Source organism: Apus apus, chromosome 1 (assembly GCF_020740795.1).
Source record: "Apus apus isolate bApuApu2 chromosome 1, bApuApu2.pri.cur, whole genome shotgun sequence".
Lineage (NCBI taxonomy): Eukaryota > Metazoa > Chordata > Aves > Apodiformes > Apodidae > Apus > Apus apus.
In genome coordinates this window covers 67,264,034-67,283,459 of record NC_067282.1, presented here as the reverse complement: position 1 = coordinate 67,283,459, position 19,426 = coordinate 67,264,034, and the positions used below count along the sequence as shown (strand labels likewise).

Sequence of the window (19,426 nt, the reverse complement as noted above, 5' to 3'; positions counted from 1 at the left end):
AAGACAGGAGGTATATTACCTCCTTCAGAAACCTGACACAAGTGCTCCAAGTATTTACAACCTGGACAAGATCTTAATGAAGAGACAGTTGCTTCAACTTTCTGTTCCTTGCTTCCCTCCTGTATCCCCACCCTCAGTTTGCTACTGTGCAGCAGCCCTGGGGCAATCAAATCAGCATCCTACACATCATGCAATATTTATGGCCCAAGGCAGTCACAAATGTAGGAGTAGACACCTACAGAGGTTTTCTATTCCCTGTACCCTCCAACAACACAATTTTCCCACCCCAGAGCCTGGATCAAGCCAGGAGGAACCAGTGCCACAACATCCCAGCAGTCCCCAGCACAACCAGGAGTGACCCAGGGCCAGGACTTGCTGTGGCACCAGTCCCAGCAGTGCAGGGCTCTTTTGGTCATAGGATAAGGTGTTTCCCAAGCATCTCTCACATCATGAGGCAAAAGTATTCCCTGCCCCCTGATGGGAACAGCTGCAGCAGAGTTCAGCAGTGTCCCAGATCCCACTAGGTGCTTCTGGCAGAGCAGGAAACAGCACAGAGTCCTGATCTCCTTTAAGGAACACGGTGATTTTGTTTTTCCAATGGCAACCACACTAGTTCTGAACCCTGACTGATAAACAAGTACAGATTTCTCATCCACTCTCATCCACAGCAAATTTTGGCTTGAGACCATTCAGGTCACCTGGGCCATATAAGACAACACAGCTCCATTTCAGGTCCAGGACTCTGGTATTTCCCTGAACAAGAGAAGTGGGAAAACAAAGGGTTAAAGCTGGTATAACCTCAAAAATCGCTCTTTGCTTTCCAAAGCAAGAACATCTTTGGCAGGGTCCCCATCTAGGAAATGACATCCTGTCCCCCCTCACTTCCCCCTCTTCTCCCCCTGAACTCAGAACAAAGCACTGCGCTGCCCAACACGCTCCTCCACTGGTTTCATCTTGGTCCAAATGCTTCTTGTGTTTTAACTCCTGCCAAAAAGAAATGCATTTAAAAAAAATATTAAAAAAAGGCATGTGTGGGGCAGGGGGAGAGGAAGCAGAGAGAGTAGAGGGAAGTCATTAAAATTGAATCTTGATTATCTACCAGTGGTGGAAAAAGGAAACAATGAGGAGATTTTTCTCTTGCATCTTGAAGCTGAAACCAGTATGCTCAGAGAAGACAAGACTTCTTCACACAATCCTCCACCAAGGACCAAACCCCCGAACTTGTTCTACCTTTCCAGTTCACCATGTATCACCCCATCATTTTCAGAAGAGGCATCTTCTTCCTCAAAACAGTTTCCTCCCAATCACCACATACGTTTTTCACTATTCTCATAGTAGCAGCCCTCTCAGCATTCCCCCAACCCTGCACTGAGCCCACATTGGCCGAGAGCTGGAGGACAGAGCACAGCTGGCCTGTCCTTCCTGCCCTTTCCACCTCTGCTACCAAACACAAAGGCTTGGCCATTGCAAAGCCATAGAGAGTCTCAGACAAAATGTAGCCTGGAGGAGATGGCTTGTGCATATCCTGTGGATAAGCTGAATGGGCCAAATGAAGAGCCCCAGACTGGTTCTGTCTCCAAAAGAGACACTCTCCAGCCAAAAAAAATCCACCAAAATTTAAAAATAAATAATAATTTTTTTAAAAATCACATTGGCTAAAGAAGCATTTAAAAGCAAAACAAAACACCAGTCCAATTTGAAGAGTTTGTAAGAGCTGAACCCAGGGACATGCAGAGGATGTTTTTTGTTCCCTCAGTACAAAGCCCTTGGTTTCCCCTCCTCCTCATTCCAGCATTTCCCCATCGGGGCTGTCAGAGACAGTTCAAGGCCTCCCAGCCGCACAGGCGAAATGGGTCTTGCTGCCCCGAGAACAAGTGGCTGGGGGGCCACAGGAACCAGGGAGATTTTGGAAGTCCTGAAGAGCTGGGCAGGCTGAATCTGCTGTCCCTGGCAGATGGCCAAAGGATCACCTCTCCAGCATCCCAGTGACCTGCTGCAGGCTGGTGCTTCTCTCCAGGGTTTGGCTTCCCAAGGTGTGACTTTGGCTTGCAGGCTGCAGGGCTATACCATTTTGATTCCCCAGGGCTGGCTTGTGCTACAGCTGGTGTTCTGCAGCATGTCAAAGAGAGGGAGAGATTAACTCCTTTTTTAAGTATCTCATTACTGTTATACTTTTAAACACAGCTGGTGAAAATTTTTTCAGCAAAGCCATAAATAAATAAACACTTTAAGGAAATTTCCTGCCATCTGAAAACTTCACCTACTGGTCTAGCCTTTATCAGATGCTATTTTCTCTCCAGTATGCATTAGCTCCACTTGCTTTTGATCTCTCTCCTGTAAGGACCAATTCCAGTAAACCATTGATAAAATGTCTGTACTGCCTGTACTGCTTGAGATTTTAACACACACCCTCCTAATCAGTGCAGAAATTACATACTCATTTTTGTCCTTTCTGATCACCTTTCATTTTCCTTGTAAACGGTACTGCCACCTCCCAAGAGCCAAAGATCCAGACACTGGAAACGTATCTCCCTACCCTATCTGCAAAATACTTCTTTTTCTGCTCCTCAGGAGGGAGACGACAGAACACAGACAACCAGTACTCTGACAGGCTTTCCTCTTTTGCAGAGCATCCCACATCTCATTAGCTCCCATGCCTCCATCCTCGTCAGCTTGGTTTAGGAAGCAATCCGTTTCTACAGCTGTGGACAATATTTAAAATCACCATCTGTCATGACATCCTACATAAAATAAATAAGAAAGACAACACCACCCACCACCTTCTATTAGCAATTCGTTAAGGAAAGCAAACAGTCACCCACTTCTGAAGAAGCCTGATATGGGAGGCAGTATTTCTCTTCTAGCCCATCCCTGCCTACCAGTGGCAGACAAAGCCTATTTAGTGGCATCTGTACAAGACTCTGCTGTTATGTAAATAGCAAATAATGCCTTGGGGCTGGCTGAGAAAAGGGGCCCCAAATGTGAGGCTCTACACATGGAGCAGTGGAAGTGCTTGCCCCCAAAAGGCTGCCTTTCTACAGTACTTCCCATTTCACTAAGATGGTGCCCATTTAAACCCCCTTCAATTTTGGAAGAGATGGCTTGGAGCTCCCAGCCTCCTCACCCAAAAGCTAACCCGCTCCTTGCAGCCCAAAAAAGGAAGCAAATTCATGACCAAATCACTTCCAGTACTTTTTTTCCAGGCTATTGTTATGTGACTGCATTTGGAAGTACGGGAGTAAAACAAATACATGACTGTGGTCAGTGTCTGCCCTAGAATAGGGGAAGAAAAAAAACCAATCAACCCCCAAACCCAATCCTTGTTTTATACATTTACTCTTTTTTGGAGAAAACTGTAAGCAGCAAAGAGACCAGGAAGAAACAGAGACACCAGTCCCTGGGTATCAGGGGATGACAAGAGGAGAAGCAGACCAGAAGTGAATCTACTCTCCATCTAGTAATGTATACTATTCAGCCCAAGAAATTCTTAAAAGCCCCATCATAAGTCCAAGCCAAGAAGTCTACTTCTTCCTCTGTTGGATGGTTTTGTGCTGTGAGTTGCTTTATCAATTTAGAAAGCCCTTTTAATGCAAAAAACATCTCTGCTTGAGAGGCATTAGTAAGTATTTCACAGAAAGGATCAGATCATCCTCTCCAAAGATTAATCCAGCAGTTTTCTGGGAGATTATAGCAAACCTCTGACATTTGCTCACTTATCTACCCGCGAAAAAAATATATTTAAAACTCTTTGGATCTTCCAAAGGTCCTTACATGACTGTCCAGTAAAGGAACATAAGAAGTATTTGATTCTCTTGTTTTACTCCTTTAAGTCCTCAGTATTAGGTACTCTACAAAACCACAATAAAAAGATATCCTCTGCCTCAACAACATTTATCTCTAATTGCTTACAGAGACTGTCAACGCATTCTTTGAGAAGGGAAGTCTGTGACTGTCCCATAGCATTAAATACCCCTAGAAAAAACTTTCACTATTCAGTGCAGTCATCTGTAGACCAGCTCAGTCAATACCTACCCTCCAAATTCTGTTAAGTACTATCACTTGCTACAGACCACAAACACCATATTAGAAGTAGAAAGGAATAAGGACCTTCCCACTACCTGTGGCAAATGGGAAAACTCTGCTATAGAGGGGAAATAAAATCTCAGAATTACCAATAGGGAAGTTTTTTACCGTTTCTTAATTTGGAAAATATCATCAGCTCTTTTAGGATGAAAAACATTCTTCAGTTTTGAGGAGATTTTAAATCCATTATTTTAAATCCAGTTATGCAGCTGGCACTCTCTGCCCTGAGATGGGTAAAGCAAGCTGTTCTCAAATAGTCACATCCACAATACATAGCAGTATTTAATAGTTCCTCACGAAAGTGATAAGCTATACAAACATGAACTGTAACAACGGGACAAAAACCAGCTTCCACAATTCCCTCTACAAGTCCAACAGGGAGGCAATGATAATTTCCCTCTGCATTTCTTGCCAGCTGAAGTTTGTCTGTTTCCCCACTTTGCTTTGCCGAAAACAAACATCTGTCAGGAGGGTCCTTCCCCATGCAAGAGGGGAACACATCCATCACAGCCTCCAGGGCTTTGTACCCCACCAAATAGTTAGGGAAATCTTCTGAAAAAAAAACACGAGGAGCCTCTGGTGGAGGCAGTCTCTTGAGGTTCACCCCAGATGTGCCTTTCTAAGGATCTTTAGAGTCTTCCTTCCCAACCCTTATCTACCGCTAGCGTTTTGCTCATGCATTTCTTCAGCAGAAAGTTCTAGAAGCTGAAGGAGGCAGGCTCCCAGATAAAGTCCTCAATCTGTGGCTCATTAGCAGCTTGCTGAGGCTTTTTGGCCCGGTGCCCACATGCCCCCTGCAGATGCTGGCACCTCGGTGCACGCCGTGTCCGCCGGCTCCGCTCAGCTGCTTCTCTGGCTGCCTGTTAAGAAGACAGGTCAACGCAAAAAACCCTCCCAGTTTTCAAAACGTCTTGAGATCAGAAACACTGGCTGAGACTTGAAAACGTTGCCTTTGAACCCTCAAGCCCCAATCCACCAGCTGGGGGGGGTCGGGAGGAGAAGGCAGGAGAGATGTGGCTCTCCTTTCAAGGACAGTACTTCTCCAGAATTACTTCTGGGAAGGCAGCAGCCCAGCCTGCAACTGCAGGCAGCCACCCTGCCCGGGCACGGGCTCCCTGAACCCGCTCCGACACGCCAGCACCCAGCGCTCGCCCCGGGTCAGCGAGGGCTGGGAGCACCTCTCCAGCAGCTGGCTGGTGCCCGGGGAGGCACCCCCAGTTGTTCCTTATCAGCCTTCCCCAAAACAAGTAAGGACAGGGGCATCCGGGATACGGCCCAACAAGCTTTTCTCAGCCCTGGCAACTGCTGTTGGCATACAGGGACCTCAGGCAGAAAAGAGGAAATTAAAGACAGAAAATGGGGAGAAAGTGGGGTGTGAGGGCCTGGCAGCAGCCCCCACATCCTTTGGGAAGCAGCAGGCACAGAGGGAACGGGGGCATGCCAGCAGCCTCGGCTGCAGTCCCGTTCCATTGCGGGGTCCGAGAGGAAAAAAACCTCCCCAGCGAAACTGAGAGGGATGTGCATGCCAGGAGAAACAGATTTTCCCTAAGCACAAGTAGGGGTAGGCAGCACAAACCAATTCTTTTGACACCTTCTACGTCTCACACCTTGCCTAATTCAGCTAGACAGAATTTAAGGCAGCAACTGCATTAGTCCCTCCTTACAGTCTTTCATGGACAAGGAGTGACCTGAGACCAAAAGAGAAGAAAATGCTTAACTGTGCAGCTGCCTGGCATCTCCCACCACTCTCAAAGCACTGACTGAGTGAGGGAGAAACTGTAAGGGCCCAAACACCTCATCTAAGATCTCTTCTGTAATTAAATTATTCGGCTTGCAGAGGGCAAATCAAATCCACTCATAAAACAGGAGTCCTACTTCAGATAGACTCCTCATCCAGATACAAAAGGCCCTTGGTGACACAATGCCATTAAAACCAGCATGTTTAAAAGCATTCCTCTATGCAACATGCCTCCAATTGCAGTTCAGCCTGTTATTCACACAGCAGCAGGGCATGGCCATGAGCAGACCCCCAGGAGAGTTTGCTCATAGCTCTTTGCAAACAGATGCCAGAAGAACCATATGCATCCTCACCTGCTCCCCAAAACAGTGCTGTAAGTCAGACATGAAAGGAGGGGTGAAGGAACCCGCCCAGCCAGGTTTCACTGAAGCAACCCTAACTCTCTTGAAAGACAGTTCCCAGATACCCCACCAAGCCAGGTTTTGCTCATGTCTTGCCAGTAGCATCCACACAGCTGCCCCATCCTGGGCTATCTGTCCCTGCATAGGTCAGGTGAGCTTTGGGGTACCCCTGTGTCTCCAGCCACACACTCAACATGACCTGAAGATTTCAGGAAGAGCAGGTCTTTGCACCTCTACTGCTCCCCATTCCTCCTCCTGGACCTCCCTACAGGAGCCACAGACTTGGCCTTAGCAGCATCTGTTAAGAGTTTATCCTTTGCTTGGGCACTGAAGGCCAGTGCCTCCAGAGCAGGAGGAGCACAGCACCAGACCCCTTGAGAAAGGAGGCACACGGCACTTATGTTATGAGATTGCTTTGCTTCAGATTGCATGCTGCAAGCAAAACACTTATTACCCTGGCTCTCTGCTTTCCCAGCTATGTTTCAAAGCACGATGCCGTAACTGAAAACTAGCTGACAGGAGAGAATTTTTGGGCAGGAGTGTTGATCTGCCTGAGGGTAGGAAGGCTCTGCAGAGGGATCTGGACAGGCTGGATCGATGGGCCGAGGCCAACTGCATGAAGTTCAACAGGGCCAGGTGTTAGGTCCTACACTTGGGTGATAATGACGCCATAGAATGCTACAGGCTCGGGGAAGAGTGGGTTCAAAACCTGCCCAGAGATAAAGGACCTGGGGGTGCTGGTTGACAGCCAGCTAAACATGTGCCAGCAGTGTGCCCAGGTGGTCAAGAAGGCCAACAGCATCCTGGCTTGTACCAGAAACAGTGTGGCCAGCAGGAGAAGGAGGTGATTGTCCCCCTGTACTTGGCACTGGTGAGGCTGCACCTCCAGTAACAGTGTTCAGTTTTGGGCCCCCCACTATAAGGAGGGCATTGAGCAGCTGGAGCATGTCCAGAGAAGGACAATGAAGCTGGTGAAGGGTCTGGAGCAAAAGACTTACGTGCAGCAACTGAGGGAAGAAGGAGTGCTTAGTCTGGAGAAAAGGAGGCTGAGGGGAGACCTTACAGCTCTCCACACCTATCTGAAAGGAGGTTGTAGTGAGGTGGGTGTTGGTCTCTTCTCCCAAGTAAGAAGCAATGGCACAAGAGGAAATGGTCTTAAGTTGTGCCAGAGAAGGTTTAGATTGGATACTAGGAAAAATTTCTTCACTGAAAGGGTTGTCAAGCACTGGAATAGGCTGGACAGAGAAGTGGTGGAGTCACCATCCCTGGAGGCATTTAAAAGATGTGTAGATGTGGTACTTAGGTACACGGTTTAGTGGTGGACTTGGCAGTGCTAGGTTAACAGCTGGACTTGACCTTAAAGGTCTTCTCTAGTCAAAATGATTCTATGAATTAAAAGTCAAAATTGGCTCCTTCCCCTTCCCTTCAGCCACACACTCCCACTTCGCTCCCAGTGTCCTGGCAGGCCTCCTGAAGACAGGCAGGAGTTTCAGGTCCATGAGACCAGTTGCTCACCCCAATGCAAGGCATGCCACAGTGGCAAGGAACTACCAACAACACCTGCAGAGACAAGTGCCCCACTTGAGCAACCACTTCTGGAGCACAGGAAGCCACATCACTCTCTTATTAACTGATATGAGCTGGGGCTAAGGAAGATGAGACCCTACTATGGACAACTCAGCTTCAAGGCAAATTCTCAGTCAAGCCCTAGCAATGCTCAACTTTGACCTCCTCTTCTGAGGAGCAGAAGGACAGGACTGGGTATCAGGCAACATAGGTTATGTACTAAACTCAAGCCAAGGCAATGTGACTCCAAGGCACATTTCCTTTTTCATGCTTTGTTTTTACCTCCTCTTCTGCACTTGACTTGCTGTTTTGAATGGGGATGTAGGAACTGTCTCCCATTACAAGTTAGCATGATATCTAATGTAGCTGGGTCCCAGCCTTGGCTAAAACTTGTAGACACAACTGTAATATAAATAATAACTTGTGTTTTAGAATATGGTGATGAGGTAAGATGGCATGGCAGGCCTTTCTCAGCCCTTCATCCAGAGAGTCCGTGTTAAGAAACCTCTACTTATCTTCAGTGCTGGAGCTATGCAGAAACTGGGTTTTGCTCACATTTTTGTGGCTGCTGAAATTTTTGTTTGTTTGCTTGGTCACTAGTTTGGGAAATTTTTTTCAAGGTGGTTCTTTGAAGTGGCTCAGAGGTTAGGGATGTCCAAAGCTTTCCCAGGGGAGACAGATTACAGGGTAGAAGTGCAGGTCAGGCAACAACGATAAACACAGTTTGACACTTTGCTCTTTTCTCTTTTTGCTCCTTTTCTCTCCACCCCAAACCTACAGTCCAGGCGATCATAAGGAAAACCTGACAACTGTACATTTAGCAAGTATATTCCTGCCTAACTTGATACACAACGTAAATATTTGACCCTTGCTCCCACAAAAGACAATAGGTTTCATGATGCAATCAGCAGGATCCCACAGCTTGTATTCCATATTTGTGTGCCAGGTTAAGCACAGCCAGCTCTCACTAGCAGACTGGTGCTTGTCCTATGAGACACAAGGCTGGCTTGTCTTGTAGCCATGTAAACTACACTGCTCTCCCCAAACACTTCCCCAAACTGGCTACTCACCTCCCTGCCAAGAGGGCAGCAGGGTCAGCAAATACACATCCAGGTTCCAGAAGATCCAGCTCCATACTTGAATAGTGCCCCTGCTTTAACAGCACACATCATTGAGCTAATGAGCTGCAATGCCACCAAGCATAGTAGGCCATGATCCTGAGACCTTCTTCTCTGCTGATTGGGCAGCCACCTCTGGCAGGGTCTGGAGCTGGGGTGCTAGTGTGCTAAACTAATATTGCAACATTGCTGGCAGCTTGGGCACACAGAGCAGCAAGGTCCTCAATAGCAACTAGCCTTTGTGCTCCCTTGGACTCTTCCTCTACAGCATTACAAAGTGTTCAGGAACAAGCTGGCATGAAACCAGGAGCTTTACTCCTCACCTTCTAGGAAGCAACGACCTTTTCCCTCCAGGTCAGCCCCAGGCACCCCAAGAACAGAATCAGAATGATGAAACAGTGATGACAGATATACCTACAGGAGCTAGTACTCTTAAGGAGCCCTCCACACTCCAGCTTCTCACAGCTCTATCTCACCCTACAAGCCTACAGCTCCACAGGTAGCCAAAAGCTACAAGCCAGATACTCTACTTGGCTGAGGGTTAAGAAAGCTCCTACAGGGACTCAAAAGCTAGTAGAGATATCGAGCCCTCCTCCTGCCAGGGTCCCAGAGTTCTGCTGTGGTCTGGCCATGCTGCAAGGCCCCAGAAGAAGTTGGTGCAGGGGTGTTCCTCACTGGATTCAGACCCCATTACAGATGGATAATTGGGCCACTGTGCTCTCCTTCTGCCCAAATGGCTCTGGCTTAGAAGCTGCACTTAACTGCTTGCAAGCCAAGATATGCCTGATTGCCACCTTTGAGAGTCCTCTTCCATGCAGGAGTAGGTGGTTGGGACTACTTTGGGCAGCTGCTACCCTGGTGACCTTGTACTTAAAAGTGAGGGGAAAGCTGCCTAGTCTTTCAATGCACAAATCTCATTGGCTCTTCACCACATCATTAAAGTCACCCTAGGTGTTTTTGAAAAATCCCACCCAGCACGTTTTTGAAAATATCTCTTGACACTGGGACTCAAACCCACCCTTTCAAACTGACAGCGCTTGGGGTTGTTCAACAAGCAGCTTTCTTCTGGGGGAAAAAAAGAATCACATTCCCATCACCATTCAGGGGACCCAAAGGAGTCTCTCACTGACAGCGGCAAGCTCTAAAGAAGCAGGGCCAGCTAAGTCCTTTTTGCCACCCACGGCCAAGGAATGTGCAAGCCAGCACCACCTTCCTGCCCCAGAGGGGACTGCCATCCAGCAAAGGGCTGGAGTGACAAGAACTGTCTCCACATCAGCTAAAGCTCAGGGAGCAGCTAGGGACAGAAGGCACTAGATGAAGTAAATTATTATTCAGCATCCAGAGTACTACTGGCTTCCAAATAATTGTCTATTTGTGTGTGTGCATGCACAAGAATCCTCACTCCATGGTTTCTGCCAGCACATTCCCAGCACTGCGACTCTCTGGGGACAAGGCCCATACTTGTATTCAATCTCAGATTTGGATCTCAAACACTAAGGTTTCAGATTTTGTTTTAAAAAACATTTTCTCTGGCAACTGGGCTGTTAATGGATTTGATGTTTTTGCTCTCGCCTCCTCCCTACCTTTAAAAGCTTGGCACCGAAGGGCTTCTTTGAAGATAAGGCCAAATTTGCAATTTAAGGAGAGGAACTGCATAAAGCTAGACGTGAAAGGATGGAGAGGAGGAGGGGGGTAAAAAAAAAAACACAACACAACCAACCCAGGAGCCACTTTGCCTGTTGAGACATACACTGTACAGCACATAGGACTACAATGGCCTCTCTGTACCACCACTGGCTGGAGCCATAAATTCGCTGCAGCTGCAATGCTACTACCTACGCTAGACTCCCCAGGGGTCATGCTCAGAGAGTGGCTTCTCTACAGCAACACACTCAGCCTGCCCTCCAAACCAAAAGTGTCTCGCAGCCCTCACAGAGCCCACATCCACCCAGCACACAGTGGTGGATGTCCTCAGAGGCAACCACAGGAGCCTCCTCCCATTGGGCTGCCAATGGCGCAGGAGGCTCCCGGCTGTAACCAACCGTGGTCCTTATCTGAGAGGCTTTTCAAGGGCCAGACAACCTGTGGTCTTCCTCCATCTCCTCTACCCTCAACACCACAAGGAGGCAGGGAAGTGCCACTTACAGGTTTTGCAGGTGGAGAGCTGAGATAAAGAGCAACCAGCTCCAACTTGGGGGAAAATCTGAGGTGTAGAGGAGAACCAAACCCACCTCTTCTCACATCCCAGATTTGTGCCCTACAACTCTGGCATCACCAAGCATGGCAGCTGCTCTACCTAAAAGTACCAGGATAAATTACAGTGACATTATCAGAGGAAGCTGCATTTTGCATTTAAATGCTACGTTCTAGGCCAGCATATCCACATTTGAGGTTTGTTTCTCCAAGACTGCCTCTGTAGGTTTATATCACCACAAGCTTTCTTAACCACACTAACTCAACACCAACTTACAGGGCTCTGCCTAACCTGTCCTTTTGTTAATTGGGAGAAAAATAAAAAGCAACCTCAATTTGGCATTTGAAAGCTCACAACACAGCTCTGGCAGGGATCTTTGCACTCTTTCTCTCCGCTCTTATGATTTAAATAAGAGTCTGATGTGCAGTGTTTAGACACACAAGCTTGTTCAGACTCGCTGACACTGCAACCAGCGAACACATCCTTGCATTTGGCAGGGCCCCAGGACTGTGGCTCTGCACAAGAGTAAGACCTGCTGGCTAATACCTTTGCCAGAGTGGACATCAGAGAGCCAAAATGGCATTGCTGCTGCTGAAAGACTTAATGCCTAAGCCGGGCACAGAAGTTAATGAAAAATGACTGGTTTCCAAAACACCATCTGGCTTTCACAGACATATATAGAGACACCACAGCCCAAAACCTCTGTGAACTCAACAACAGTGGGTTCTCATAGGGGCAACATGCTGTGGTGTGGTTTGGACTTCACCCAACAAGCCTCCGACCTGCTGTACGGGCACAAGGTGCAGTCACCATCCTCACATCTAAGAGGAGCTCAGGGAAGGGTTTCGGCCACAGGGCAGCAGCCTCCCAAGAGAAGCTGAGCACAAAGCAAAGGTAAAGTTTGGCTCTCACCTCTTTGCTGGCATGCTGCCTGAGAGGAGGGCGAAGAAACTCAAGCACATCCCACATGCTCCCTGAAGCACATTTCCCTCCATCGATCCCATCAGAGCCAAAATAAACTGGCACTGCCTCTTACTCAAGAGCTCCTACAACACACAACAGCAGCCCCTGAGAGCCCTTCTCAGGCACCCTGTCAGCATCATGCCAGGTGCTCTGCTAACAATCCCACCAGGCACAGCTGAGCCTCCCACCCCATTTGTCCTTTTGCAGGAGAGAAGAGAGGTCATTTTAATAAGAGGAGCATGCAACATCCTCAGGGCAGGGATTTGTTGTTCCCTGTTTAAGTAGAAAGCCCTGTGTTGCCTCTGGCAGCTTCGGGACTGTGTAAGCACCAGTTTCTTTTTCCCCTGCAACAGATATCTTCCTGAGCTCTTCAGCTGACTTGCTTCCACTGCATCCATGCTCCTTTTGTCCTAGCTTCCCATGGATGCTCAAACAGTCATGTTGCTGGAGCACATGCTCCTTTGGAGAGTAGATTTTAAAAAACCCTTATGCGCAAATACGCATACAAAGCAAATTTCCAAAGCTTTGGAAAGCAAGCATTCCCTCCAGAAAACCAGCTTCAAGCACCATGTTCAGCCAACCAAGCATCAAAAACAATGTTGTATGATTTGGGGCCAAGAGGAACTAAACCAGGTACCAGGAAATGAAAAAAAAAAAAGATACTTGTGATACCTTTTGTTGAACAATTACCCAGAGTGTATTTAGAAAACTGGAAGATGATATTCACCCTGATTCTACTTCAGGACCTGCAATTCATTTAGTCACTATTCGCCTAGAATTGTCCCCATGGCCTAGGAACTGGAACACGAAACAATCTCTTAAACTGAGACTGACCACAGGAGCACCAAAATACACAACAGTAGGTTTTTCCCTCAGGATGTTTTCAGTCTAACCAGAAACAGGATGTCTCCAAAGATTTTGCAAGAGAGCTTTTTTTTCTGTTGTTGCGGGATATCCCTTCCTAACTGTAGACTTTGCACTGCAAAGTTTTTAGCCCAGGATGTAATGGTTTAAACCAAGACATCTGCAAGCCTTGGTCTGTAACCTGCCAGCAGTAATACATCAAGTCATCTTTGCACATTAAAAAAGCTCAAGGGGATTGTACCCAGTACCTCTGAGGCACTCAGTGTTAGGCATTAAAACAACCAATCTACCATTATTTACTGCCAAAGCAACTTTTGTTAACTCAGAGTTACACTGGCCTACTCTTGCTGTAACTTCTTGTGGGCTGAATGACTAAACTGAGTCCTAGGTCTCTAAAAACCCATCCACAGCCCAGACTGGGCTAAAACTTCCAACAAGGGCCCCAACACACTCTTCCCTGCCACTGCTCCCTCCCTTTGTAAGGCACGCAAAGGGACTTTTGGGGAGACAGACAGTCTTTGCCTGGGAAAAAGGACTTTGGAGATGGTTGTGCCTCTCCAGTACTGTGGCAGCCCCAAAGAGGCTTGGCACAAGCAGAGTGGGTCCTCCCCATGCGTCTGAGCTCTGCTCTGAGAGACAGGAGGGTGGGTGCTGCTTGGCTGACAAGAGTCAATGCGGATGGCAATATCTGCTCTGCTACAGTGCTCACCCTGCTGGCACAAGGTTTAGCCCTGTTTTCTGCATGGGAGGACCTAGGCACAGGGCTGCAGAGGAACTTGTTTAAGCTCACACAGGGCATGTACCTTAGCTGAGGACACAGCCCAAACAGCTCCACATCCAAACCTGTGCTTCCACCTGAAGAGTCTTTCCTACCCCATTTCCCCATTTGCCCTCTCACACATAGTCCAGGCAGAAGAAGTAATAGTGATTTTTGCTTGGGATTTGTTTGTTTTTCTTTTCCTGTGCACGTTACCAGACTGTGAGGTTTCTGTGCTCCTGAGAACGTGTGACTCAGAAAGAGGCTGGGAAGCACAGGCAGGTAGATTTGCTGGTGTTTCAGTCAAGTCTGCTCACTCAATAACACTGCTGAGAAACTACAAAAATTAGGATTTGCCCTAAATGGATTAGTTTTTGTAACTTGGGAAAGGAAGTTTCACCTCTGCTTCACTGGGGAGAATGGGCTCAAAGGGGGCTGCTCACTTCACGGCCCCACCTGCAACACTCCTTGCTTGGCAGGAGGCTCCAGCTAACTCCCAAAGGACCAACTCTGCCTGTTCTAGTCAGCTGGAAGGAGCTGTACCAGCATCCTGAAAGCACTGCTGGGCTGCTAGTTTGGTATCTAGGGCTTGGAGCGATCTGTTCGCTGTTAGTTTTGAGGACAGAGCAGAATTTCAAGGAATGAGAGGGGCTGGGCAATGATTCCCCTGCCTTTCAAAGGAGAAGAATTCCAAGGCAGGAGTCTTGCAGCCCAAAGGAACATCAGGCACTGAGTTTCACTTTGCAATGTTTGAGAGTCACTTGCTCAGTGCTTACAGGGGGTGCCATGTCAGTAAAAGACACAGAAAAGCTGTATCTTCCAGGCCATAGGGATACAGAGCACCCATAAGACTTACATGCCAGCCTGGATCACCTATAATATTTCTACATTGTGCCTAGCAGAGATGTGTGTGGATTCAGCTACTTGTACTAGGCTATCTCCCAAAGAAAGGTCCCATGGGTATGCATGTGTACAAGACAAAGGGAGAAAACTGAACTTGCTTTTCACATCTGCACAGGCACCTTGTGTACCTTTCAGATGAACCTGCTCACTTTTCCCCAACAGGAACTACACCGGCAGAGAGGACTGCTCTGTGTCTGACTTCAATCCCCACAGCAAACACCTACTGGGACCTCGTCTGCATTGCATACACAGGATGAGTCCAAATAATGTTATTTAGGGGGCAGGGCTAAGAAAAGTACATGGAACAAAACTCCATTTATTTCTTGTCAGAGAGTATCAGGCACTCAGCAGGGAGCTCACAGCTCTCCCTAATTGTCCTGTTTACTTCAGAAGATACCAAGATGACTCCTATTAGCATGGAAAGATATTCCACCTTCATTTCTTTGGGTCACTTAAATAACAGAACAAATCTGCACAGCAAATACACGATGTGTTTCTGCTGAAATTCTTCCCAGAACCATAAACCTCAATATCCAACCCATTACATAAAGCTTTGTGCATGAATGTATATATGCATAAATATGCAAGAACCCTCCTCTGTATGCACATTGAGGCAGTTAGTTTCAAAATAAAAGAAAACTAAGAGAAAATCCTACTTACAAAACACCCACATTCTTCTAGTATTTTCCACAGTTGTTTGTTAGTCCATAGGAAAAGAAACTTTAATAGCAGATTGTAAATGAACATATCAAAAAGACACCACAGTAGTGATGCAGAAATTAAGAGAACTGGGCACTAAGAAAAACAAGCAATTTAAGACATGCTGGGAATCATGCGCGGGCGCACAGTGTGCATGTGGATTCATTCCACTCACATAATGCTGCAGAGAGGTCAAGAGAGTTTCTTTAAAACAAACAAGGACAAAAAAAACTCATTTAATAGACCTGAACTGCCTTTCCCACAAGGCTGGTGAAATAACACTTTGGGTACCAGAATGAGTTGGGGAAGTGCCCAAAGATACAAGATTTTTACTAAATACCTTTTGCCCGCCGGGGATATTGGGAATGGGTCTGTTATTGGTGGGTTTTTTTAAGTATTAATATCTTCAGAGCACTTAAAAAGTCTCATTTGGTCACAGCTACAGATTCAGCATCCCATTTTCTCCCCTACACATTTTCTATTGACAGTCACCATCCAAGAGGACCTGCCAAAGCCGCCGTCCAAGCAGCGAGGCAGAGGCGCACACATCCTACAGCATCCCACCACCGAGCAGAAAATTACGTCCCCCGGTCCAAATCACTCCCTTACCCTTAAAAACTCTACGGTCGCACAAGAAGGGGACAAGAATTTTACCCGCAGATGACCCACCCCCTCTTTTCTTTGCAGCAGCAGCAGCAGCAACAGCCCCTTGCACGGGGCACAAACCGAAATGCCTTCGCATCAGCAGCAGCAGCAGCAGCAGCAGCAGCAGGGTCTTGCCTGCCAACTCCCACCAGCTTTTGACAAGAGCTGGAGGCACGGAGGACGAATCTGGGATTTATTTTGCACAGCTTCCCCCTCTCCCTCTCTCCACCGCGTCTCCTGGGCCAGCCCGCCGCCAGGATGGGGTGATGCGGCGGGCCAAGTTTTTGGGGAAGTTTCAGGCCGGAGCGCAGCCCTGCGTGTGCTGGGCCCTCCATGAACGCCGACCCAGCCAGGAGGCAGAGCTGGAGGGAAAACAGCCCAGCCCCCCGCATCTCACCTGCCCGAGTATCAAAACAAGCCCCGTGCGGGCAGGGACCAGTTGAGCGGGTCTCCACTCCTCCCCTGCCGCGTCTCCGCGGATTCCCCTTTCCCTGCATCCCCACGGCGAACTTCCCGAACTCCGGGACACAAAGATCGGCGGCCACGGTCCCCGCCGGCTGAGGAAAGGGGGGGAAGCCCCGCGTCCCACCGCCCCCCGCAGCCCTCCCCCCGGCCCCTCGCCGGGCCCGGGCCCCCCTCGCTTCACTCACCGCGGTCTCCGCTGGAGCAGGCAGGGGGGGGAAACAACAAAGATGCCCCAAACGGAGGGAAGCAACAAAGAGGCTTAACTCCAGGAGCTGCTGGCAACTTCCAGGCCGGATCTGCAGGGAATTCAGCACACACACACACACACAGAGGAGGAGGGCGGGGGGGGGGGGGGGAAGAAATAAAAATAAAAAGAGAGGCTGAGAGAGAAGGAAGAGGGGGAAAGCCTGTTTTGGAGTGGAGGGCAGGGGGAACTCGGCTTGGGGGTGGTGGTTGTGTTTTTTCCTGCGGCTCGCAGCTGAGGATGGGGGGCCGCGCCGGGCTGAGGCGCGGCGGGAGGAGGAGGAGGAGGGAAGAGGAGCTGGGATGCGGGAAGCCCGACCCTCTCCACACGGGAGACGGCTTTTGGATGACTGAACTCTCAAACAATCCCTTGCTCCGGCTACTCCTGCCCCGGAGCCTGCCTCCCTCCTCCCCTCCCCCTGAGGAGGAGGGAAGAAGAGGAGGAGCCAGAGGAGGGAGAAAAACGCAAAATAAAAACCCCTTCCCCAAAAGGCAGGCAGCGGCCGTCTGTGTGTATGTGTGTGTGTGTGTGTGTGTGAGAGTGTGTGAGTGTATCTGTGTCCTCCCCGCCGCCCTCCCCCTCTCTCCCCCGCCGGCGGAAGCGGGAAAGTCGGGCCGAGCCGCGGGGCCGGGGCGCGGGAGGCCGGGGGGCTGCCCCGGGGGGCTGCCCCGGGGGGCCCGGCGGGGCGGGGCGGGGGACCAGGGCAGGGCAGGGCAGGAGGGGCGGCCCTGGCCCGGCCGAAGTGGCAGCTCCGGCCGGAGCCGGCAGCTCCGGGTGTCCCCGGGTGTCCCGTCCCGCCTCAGCCCCGCTGCGAAACCCGGCGGGGCCCGGGGCACCCCTTCGCTGTAAGGAAACGGGCTGCCGGGAAATAGCGCTCCAGGGTTTGGGGACCTCTCGGGAGAGCTTCCCCTCTTCCCGGGAGGGACCACGCCAGGATGGTTGTGCAGACATTGCTGCAACCACCTGTCGAGCTCCGCGGAGAAGGACACCTTTCCTACCCGCCTGTCGTGTCCGAAGGAGCAACTCTAGGCGAGCACTGCCACGGGTCTGGCCAGCCCGGGCTCCTGCCCTCCTCCAGGCTCTGCTGCTGGCATGCTGCTGGCTGGGGTTAGGCAAGTCCTGTCCCCTCGTGCCTCAGTCTCCCCCGCCGTGTGGCTGCATTTCGAGCATCTCCTGAGCTGCCTCATGGACGCGACCAATGTTTGTGAGGGGGCCTGAGGTGCTTTCACTGTCTGGCATCACCCACAGGTTCTCTCCCTCCACGAGAAGGTTTCCATCCCCTTTGGGCTAGCATGGGACCCAGGACAGACCGTCTGGATCAGGACATCAAGGCACCTGAAATAGGGAAGGAGAGAAGTAAGAAGAGAAATGAGTGTTGTAAAAGGCAAAACTTTGCATGCATCCAGGTTAAAAAAGATGCACCTAAATGGTTTTTTTTTTTCAGATTGCAGTTTTCTCCCAAAGCACGGGAGCTAACATTTTGCTAAATAAAGACAGTCCCCTTCCCATGAATGTCAAATGGTCTGAAGTACATGTGATTTTAGCCAGCTGGTATCAAGGAAGGTGACTGGCTCCTTCTCTTAGTGCATAAGAAGTGCAGCTTCTCAGGAGCTGCCATGAGAAAAGAGATACAAAAAGGAAAAGACCTTTTCTTCCAGTCATCCCTCCTGGGAGGTGCTTGTTCTCAGAGAGTGTCTCAGGCACAAATTTTAAGAAAAAGCAATGACTGTTCCCTGGGATTCAATCAAATCAGCTCACTGCATTCCCTCACATCTTTACTATGCACAGAGCACAGATGGTAAACGTGATCTGTAGTTTCTAAATATGAGGCCCTTCAGTCAGAGAAGAAGGTGAAAGAGGTAAAGTTTATCCTCATGTCATCAGTAGGTTTCAGAGTTACTTCTGCTTGCTGGAACTGTAGGAGGGACCTGTGCTCCTGGATTACCCATTTCTCATGCATAAGAATGATTTGAAGGATTTGGGTTTTTTTTATATATTTGGATTTGAGTTTCTTATTTCCTTGTTTTATGACAGGGGTACTGAAAATGTCAAACCTGATTTTTCTGCAGGGTTTCTTGAGTTCCAAGGAAATACATATTGATGGCACTTCAACTTACATCTGAATGGGTAGACTTATCAGGTTGAATGCAAACTTCCTTCCTCCTCAATATTCATGTTGCTGTCTAATTATCTTTTAAAGAACTGTTTTCCAGATTCCAAGTTTTTCTTTATGTTGCTCAGTACCAAATTCCTCAGGTGCTAAACCCGTATGCAGACACCTCACTAAGTGGCCACTTTTTACATGTGCTGAGACCTCTAGCACCTGCCTCATCTGAAAAACAGTGTTTTCCTAATTTAGAGCAGTCATAAACTGTCCTAAATTAAAACAGGAGTTGATTAACCCTGACTAGTTTTAGGCTTGCAGAGGTGGGAAGAAAGAGGTGAGGGAGCAGAGTTAGTGCTACCTTGTGCAAAGAAGTGCCCCGGGGCTTGTTTAACGCTAGTGAGAAAAGATTGCAGCCCTGCAGGATTACATTCTCTCTTTATCCCCAGGGAGGAGGAAACATGAGGTGCAGCAGTGTACTTCCTATATGCTGCTCTTCCCACCTGCCTCCTTAGTTAAAGCTGGGGGACGAAGCAGGATGCTGATTCGTGTGGCCCTGTCCCCTCAGCAGCCCCAGAGAGCCAGCAGCACTCCTGCTAGCAAGCAGTCACCCTCTTACTGTGCCAGGGACTCCGGCTTTAGGCTGGCACCCACTTATTCCAAACTACCCACCGGAACTGAC

At 49.0% G+C, this 19,426-nt stretch overlaps 1 protein-coding gene across 1 annotated transcript in view; it reads right to left on the bottom strand.

The window, feature by feature from the left end:
• BOC (BOC cell adhesion associated, oncogene regulated) overlaps positions 1-17,658 on the bottom strand; it is a 57,783-nt gene extending 40,125 nt beyond the window's left edge. The window contains exons 1-2 of the mRNA XM_051607968.1: positions 17,639-17,658; positions 16,582-16,692 (exon numbers count right to left, since the gene is read on the bottom strand). The gene's annotated coding sequence lies outside the window, so the exon portion shown is untranslated. The remainder of the gene's footprint in view (positions 1-16,581; positions 16,693-17,638) is intronic.
• Between the last annotated feature and the right edge of the window lie 1,768 nt (positions 17,659-19,426).